Genomic DNA, 6,662 nt, shown 5'->3' on the forward strand with positions numbered 1-6,662 from the left:
TAATCACACAAAACTGTATTATTTGTAATACTGTTTGGCCAATAGCTTAAGCACATTGCTAGCTAGCTCTCGTGGGAGCCAGCCATGATAAGCTAAGTATGGGCAGGCCACCCAAAGGAAGTCTTTACTTCCAACCATTATCACCTGCCAAAGCAGGACTTAGCTATCCATAAATTTAACAAAAGGCCTGGGTCTCAGTAGCTTTCCCTGAAGCGATACCTGGTTGCAGGAAGAATCACAAGCTGAGATTACTTGAGCACCACCCAAAAACAGCCCATCCAAAGGAAATGCCTAACCTTCCAACCACTGTAGATAGGATCACCTGCCAGCACACTCACCAGGACATTTGTTATCCAAACAGCTTTAATATCAAAAAGGTAAACTGAGGGGGAAGTTCATTAGCATTCTGTTTCAGGGTAGCAGGACTTATGTTACTTGCGCAACTATGGCTGCTCTGTCACATAGACTGAATTAACACCTCTTCCCCAGGTAATCTCCCACAATTACAAAGAAGGAGCAGAGTGACATTAGCATATCCTGACCCTTTGTTTAAGATAGCGTCAGATTGTCTGGAAAGGCTACCTAGCCTTCTGTGTGGCAGGTGTAAACTATGGCCTGAAAGTCTGGCCACCATAAAATGTAAAAATATGGGCCTGTATAATATGGCCCTACAATATAAAGAAGGACTTCCCACACCAATTTTCTTTCTATGTGTGTGTATGTGTGTGTGTGTGTGTGTGAGAGTGTGTACTTGTGTGTTAGAGAATGAATTCAACTGCACATACAGAGGGCAGAAATCTATTGTCTTTCTCCATTGTATGTTTTTATTTTTAATTAGTAATAACTATTATTATTGTGTGAGCATAGTGTGATGTGTATAGGAGAGAGCAGGGGATGAAGAAAGGGAGAGCTAATCATCTCTACAACCATCTTATGCTGATAAACCATGGTTAAAAAATTTAGGCATGGCTCAGCAAGCTGCCTGGCTGATGTTCTAGGTGGGATAGTTAGCAGTTCCTCCAAAAAAGGTACAAAAAGAATCATTTTTAAATTTCAACTTTAATTTATTTATTTTAAATGTGTGTATGTGTGTGTGTGCATGTGTGTGTGTGTTCATGTCTGGGTACATGTAGGTATGGGAAGGTCTGAGAACAAATTGTGACAGCTAGTTCTCTCCTTCACCTATATGTTCTACCTCATTAAACTTAGTGACATGTACTCTCCCCAGCTAAGCCATCTCATTGGTTCCCTCAAAACAGAACTTTGATCTACCTCCATGCTTGTCATGCCTCTCCAAGTTCTTGGTGCTTCAACAATGATGCTAGAAATTTCTATCATCTATCACATTTTCCCCATGCCCATCAGTTCAGTTGATAACAAACATGAAGACAGAAGTGTGATCTTCACAAATCCATGATCAAAAAATCTGGGTGTGGTGGTGTGTGCTTATAATCCCAGCCTTGGGTAGGCAGGCACAGTTGAATCTTAACTTGTTGAGTTTCAGATCAGTAAGACATGTTGCCTCAAATAAAAGAGGCACCTGAAGAGCAATGCTTGACATTGTCCTCTGGACTTAATATGCATGCCCACACATGTGCAAATGCACCTGCACACAGATACTTTGACGCATAATTAATAAAAACTCAGAGAGAGAGAAACTGGGGTTCAACACAAAGGTTGGAAAAGCATAATAGCCAGCCATTGGCTCCCACCTCAACCTTAGTGCCAAAATGGCGATCCTTCTTCCAAGAATCTCAGAATAAGACTGTGTCAGAGAGCTATCTCCTCGTGTTTTATAATCCTCTCTAGTACTAGGATTAAAGGCATGCACCGCCCAGTTTCTATGGCAACTTGTGTGGCTACTGTGATTAAAGGTGTGTGTCACCACTGCCTGGTCTGTAAGACTGATCAGTGGGGCTGTTTTACACTGTGATTTTCAGACAAGTTTTATTTGTTAAAATACAAATGAAATGCCACTATAGTACTTGCACACACATAAATATGCATGCATAACCCCAAAATGGCCTTTTCCAAACAAATTTCTTTTAGCTATCTATTGATCTATTTTAAATAAATGATATTATGCTTAACCTAATAGCTAAAAATAATGTTACTCAGGAGTTTTTCAAAGATCTCCCAAAATATAGGTAATTGGCATTGCTCTTGGTTGCCTACTAGAACTGCTGATAAGACTCTGTTGTGGAAGACACCACATAGTTTGGTCACAGGACATAGAGAAGTCAAATTGGTTCTGACAAGGAAGTGTCCTTGCTAGCTAGCTCTCATAGTACCAGGAGGTAATATGCAGGCTGGAGCCAGGGAGGAGTCTCAGCACTCTTACCCAGTGGTGAATGCTGTGAGCTGACCAGACAAGAGATGTACACGGGTACAATCATGGCATAAGTGTTATCAGAGTAACCAAATGTTTCCCCAGGAAGAAATCTGTGTCTGTTTCAGCCAAGAACCCATGACTGCAGAGCTCACAGGGCCCAGAGGTGAACTTACTACTTTACTTTTGCAAAATGGATTTAGGGTCAAACTGTTATCTAAATTCCTATCTCTCTACCCATCTATTATTGCAACTCCCAGACCTCCTTGGAGAAATTTCTTTGTGCAGTCGACATTGGTTAACAGAAAAATTATCATCTGGTCAAAGCGAGGAGAATGAGTGTCTATGGAATGCTTAGTCACATGTAGCCCATGACCAATAGGGTCTTGCTACCGGGGTCTAGTGGGCAATGTCTATCAACAGACACACATATCAACAGCTTCCCTACAAGGGAAGACAGAACCCAATGATTTTAGGATCCAAGGCAGGGAGTGCTGATGTGGAACAGTGTCTTCTGGACATCCCAGAACTCACAGAAATTGTGGCTGCCTGTACAAGATGTGTTCAAGGTCAAGACAGGGAATAGAGCATGGAGGAGCATGGAGCATGGAGCAAGACAGCATGAAGGAGGTGTTTGTGAGACCCCACCCACAGCTAAAGAATTACTGACAGCTGATGGCTGCTTGAGAAGGGAGAGTCACTTGTTCTTAAGAGTTTGGCTGAGATAAGTGAACTTTGCTCTGGCTGGTGGCCCTACACTCATGAGTTTATGTAGCACAAACTAGACTTGGACTAGAATGAAAAGGAAATAGAAGTTGGGAGCAGGTAGGGATGAAGGAATTCTCTTGGAGGAGTTGAGAGAGAGAGACTATGATCAAATACGATCAAAATATATGTACATAGAAAGTTTTCAAAGAAGTAAGACTAATCTGTTTACATCTTAAAGATCACAAGGCAGGCTAGCCTTTCCCTGAGATCATATAAGCCGTTGCTGGAGATGAAGACCCACTTCTTTGGAGCAGCCTCGCAAGCTGGGCAGTGAGTACCAGGTACTCAGCTTTCAGGTGTAATCACCGATGCTGGATTGGACTTTTCATTGACATAAGTGCCCTTGAGCCATCCATGTTCCTGTAAGTCACCCATGAAATGACTGGTTCACCAAGCCTAAAAGAGGATGGACCTCTGTTATCTTAATATCAACAGATCAGGAATCTGGGCACAGTCTGAGCAGTTTCTGCCATATCACTCACGCTGGCAGCAAAACTGGCAGTCAGGGTTTTGGCATCGTCACAAGGTTCAGCTGAGGTCGTAGAGGTCCAGTCAGCCTTCCAGACTGACTGTCACAGAGTTCCTTACAGACGGCAATCCCTTGCCTCAGAGGCTCGTACCCAGAACTATGGAAGAACAAGACAGATATTCTCTCTTAAAGTGAGCGATCTTTCAGGTTGAAAGAGCAAGTCACCCCAAACCCTGGTCAGAAGCCCTCATCTTTTAAAAAGCCTAAGGGTCAAAGTGACATCTGACACTCCAGTCCACACTGAGGGGCAGAAATGATTAAGCCTCGCCTCCTGAGGAGGCACACGGAAGTTGTACACAGGTAGCTTTAAAACCACCACAGCTTCTGAATGAGTCTCCCATCAGCTCCCCTCTGCCTTCTCACAGTTGCCCCGTGTTCCAATCGTTATCTGCAGGCCAGAACAACCCTTTCTCTGTTCTCTTCCTAATCCCCAGCTGAATCTCCTCACCATAGCACAAGAAATCTTTCAAAACTGTAAATCAGATTATGCCAGGTCATTGCCTCAAATAACCTTTCCCACAGCTTCTGGTTTTACATTCCAATGTAAAATGTCACAGCCTACCAAGCCCCACAAGATCTCGCCTGTGCTTAACCCTCTAGTTCCTTCCTAGTCCCTCTGCCCTGTGTGCCTCCTGCCTCAGCTTCACGCTGCTCCTTCCGGTTCCACGTGTGTGTCAAGCTTCTCTTCTTCTTCCTTAGCTTTTCTGGCTGTTGGCTAGAACGCTTGCCCCTTGCCCTCACTTGCTCACTGGCTGACGGTCCCTTGCAGTTTTCTTCTTGCTATCCAGGGATTCGTTTGCTTGCTACTGTCTCTGACAGGCCTTTGCTAGTTTCCCTAGCCACAGTAACTGCTCTCTGGAGAGCCTCCTGCCAATTCCCCTCCAGTCCCAGTCGCTACCACCAGGCTCTGACACCACAGAGCTCATATCCGATGGTTGTTTCCAATTACAGAGTTATTGGTGAAGATAATAAACACTTTGTATGCTGGTTTGTAAATAGGTAAATAACCACTTCTTCAAGCTCCATGAACAATCTTCTACCACCTCTAAGGACTCCTCTCTTTATTTCACAACAGGCAACTGCGAGGCCATTGCCTGGAACAGCAGGTTCTCTTTGGTGCTCTCAAATAGCACTTTGTTCAGTTGTGACGATAGAGGCTGGGCCATGCACGCCTATGGTTCTGGACTCTGACCACACCTCTGCTCTAGCTGATTCATTTGCTCATCTGCCTACAGTCTGACTTCTCTCAGCAAGCTGTGAACTATGGGAAGGGGGTGTCATCCCCAACTGACTTGCTAGCCACAGTCTGTGTCTATCAATCATCTCCTTCAGTAATTTCTGGAACCCCACAGTTACTCAAACATGCATAAAGCATAAAAAATGGCAAAGGATGAGTACTAAGGGATTGAGGAGTTGGTGAACAAGGGCAAATAAGAGCCACTTCGTGTTCCCTAACCACATTGTCCTGAGAGAGAGAGAGAGAGAGAGAGAGAGAGAGAGAGAGAGAGAGAGAGAGGGAGAGAGAGAGAGAGAGAGACGACAGAGACGACAGAGACGACAGAGACAGAGACAGAGAGAAAACTGAAGAAAGAAGAGGTGGGAGAATTGTTTACCTGGATGGGGAAATGTTGGGAATGGGCAGGACTTGTCTCTTAAAGGGACAGGGCACCCAGGTGACAGAGCAGGCCAGCATATTACAACATTCTCATCTTTTTCTTATAATAAGCAGGTGGGGAGTTAGGTATAACAAGCTGAGGCGATTGGGACAGCGGCTTCTCAAGACTGCTTCCTGCTTATTTGTAGGCATCAAAGTCTTTCTTGGGAGGCCTGAGAAAGCTGGGTGCTGGTCACATCCTGGGGTAGCTGGTCACTTTACTACTACCCAGGATTTGTGATATGGAACTATCTGGTGTGTCTCGGAGCTGGCAGAGTGTTGGCAGAGCAGAAAAAAGTTAAGTTTATGAAGAAAATTTTTTTTTCAGGACCAGGTAATTGAGAGGGGCATATCTGACCTGTTTAAGGTGGATCCTTTAATTCAGCTCCCTGGAATTCACAAGAATTTTTGAGTTGGTAAAAACATAAGTTTTAGGCATAAACATTGTATAAACAGTAGCATATTTATATCACAATAACTGTGACAGATGTTTTTGCACAATGAAAAGTATCTTTAAGACTATGAAAGGCAGCAGGAGAGAAAAATTTGATAACTTGTATTTGTCTTCACACCTTTGTAACTTGTAGGTATACACCTTAATAACTTGCATTTGTTAAAACACCTTTTATACTGAAATTTATTTGATGAGGTTGTCCTTTTAAACTGACAAAGCCTCTCAGCTGTCAAACTGTATCAGAGATCTTTGAGAAGAAAAAAGTTTTACTTGAATTAGTCCAAATGGATAAAAGACCTCAACGAAAAGGCAACCACACTGCACCTCATAGAAGAGAAAGTGGGAAGTACACTTGAATGCATTAGCACAGGAGGTCACTTCCTAAATATAACCCCAGCAGCACAGACACTGAGAGAAACAATTAATAAATAGGACCTCCTGAAACTGAAAAGCTTCTGTAAAGCAAAGGACACGGTCAGCAAGACAAAATGGCAGCCTACAGAATGGGAAAAGATATTCACCTACCCCACATCAGACAAAGGACAGATCTCCAAAATATACAAAGAACTCAAGAAATTGATCATCAAAAGAACAAACAATCCAATAAAGAAAATGGCATACAGACCTAAACAGAGAACTCTCAACAGAGGAATTTAAAATGGCTGAAAGACACTTAAGGAAATGCTCAACATCCTTAGCCACCAAGAAAATGAAAATCAAAATTACTCTGAGATTCCATCTTACACCTGTAAGAATGGCCAAGATCAAAAACACTGATGACAATTTATGCTAGAGAGGATTTAGGGTAAAGGGAACACTCCTACATTGCTGGTGGGAGTGCAAGCTGGTTTAGCCACTTTGGACATCAGTATGGAGATTTCTCAGAAAATTAGGAAACAACCTACCTCAAGATCCAGCAATACCTCTT

Source organism: Arvicola amphibius, chromosome 2 (genome assembly GCF_903992535.2).
Source record: "Arvicola amphibius chromosome 2, mArvAmp1.2, whole genome shotgun sequence".
NCBI lineage: Eukaryota > Metazoa > Chordata > Mammalia > Rodentia > Cricetidae > Arvicola > Arvicola amphibius.